The sequence below is a fragment of the Sinocyclocheilus grahami genome, unplaced genomic scaffold, assembly GCF_001515645.1.
Source record: "Sinocyclocheilus grahami isolate Dianchi unplaced genomic scaffold, SAMN03320097.WGS_v1.1 scaffold79.1, whole genome shotgun sequence".
Classification (NCBI taxonomy): domain Eukaryota; kingdom Metazoa; phylum Chordata; class Actinopteri; order Cypriniformes; family Cyprinidae; genus Sinocyclocheilus; species Sinocyclocheilus grahami.
In genome coordinates, this window is record NW_015505258.1 from 1,874,733 (window position 1) to 1,875,436 (window position 704).

Genomic DNA, 704 nt, shown 5'->3' on the forward strand with positions numbered 1-704 from the left:
GTTATGTACATTTTTCATATTCTGATTTGGTGTTAATATTAGTCAACTGTTTTCGCAGTGATATCCACTGGAACCAACCAGGAGAGAAAAAATTAACTGGTGGAATGAACTGGCAACCCAAAACTGCTCCATCTACTACATGGAACCCTGTCTCTATGGTACAGCTGTACTTTATATTGATAAAATTGCTCTGTTCCAAAACCCAGTGAGCTGCATACCTTCTAGGGACGCATCCTTACCTCTTAAGGCTGGAAGACATTACATGACTTTTTAAATCTGAACAGATTTTAAAACACTAGGCATCACACACTTGCCGACCTTGTAAATGGTTACAGAGAAAAACTGGGCATTATTCACTAAATGAGTGCCACAAATGACAAATGCAAACAATGTGTTCTGAAATCAATTCAAACTATCAAACAGGTTTGAAATCCGCTGAGATTTAGTCTGAAGAGTCTGATCATAAACTATGCGATTTTCTGCTAAATTGTCAATTCTGACTGAACAAAATCTGCAGAATGGCTCTGACTTTTGATGATTAGTGTTGACTCCCCTAGACTGCAAATCTGGGCATGAAATTACGGTTGAACCACTGATGTCACATGCACTATTTTAACAATGTCCTTACTACCTTTCTGTGCCTTGAATGTGGTAGTTACGTTGCTGTCTATGGAGGCTCAGAAAGCTCTCGGATTTCATCAAAA

At 38.6% G+C, this 704-nt stretch overlaps 1 protein-coding gene across 3 annotated transcripts in view; it reads left to right on the forward strand.

Moving 5' to 3' along the window:
• Nucleotides 1-704, forward strand: part of LOC107586273 (phosphatidylinositol-binding clathrin assembly protein-like) — an 11,064-nt gene that overhangs the window by 795 nt on the left and 9,565 nt on the right. The gene's annotated exons all lie outside the window — the stretch shown is intronic.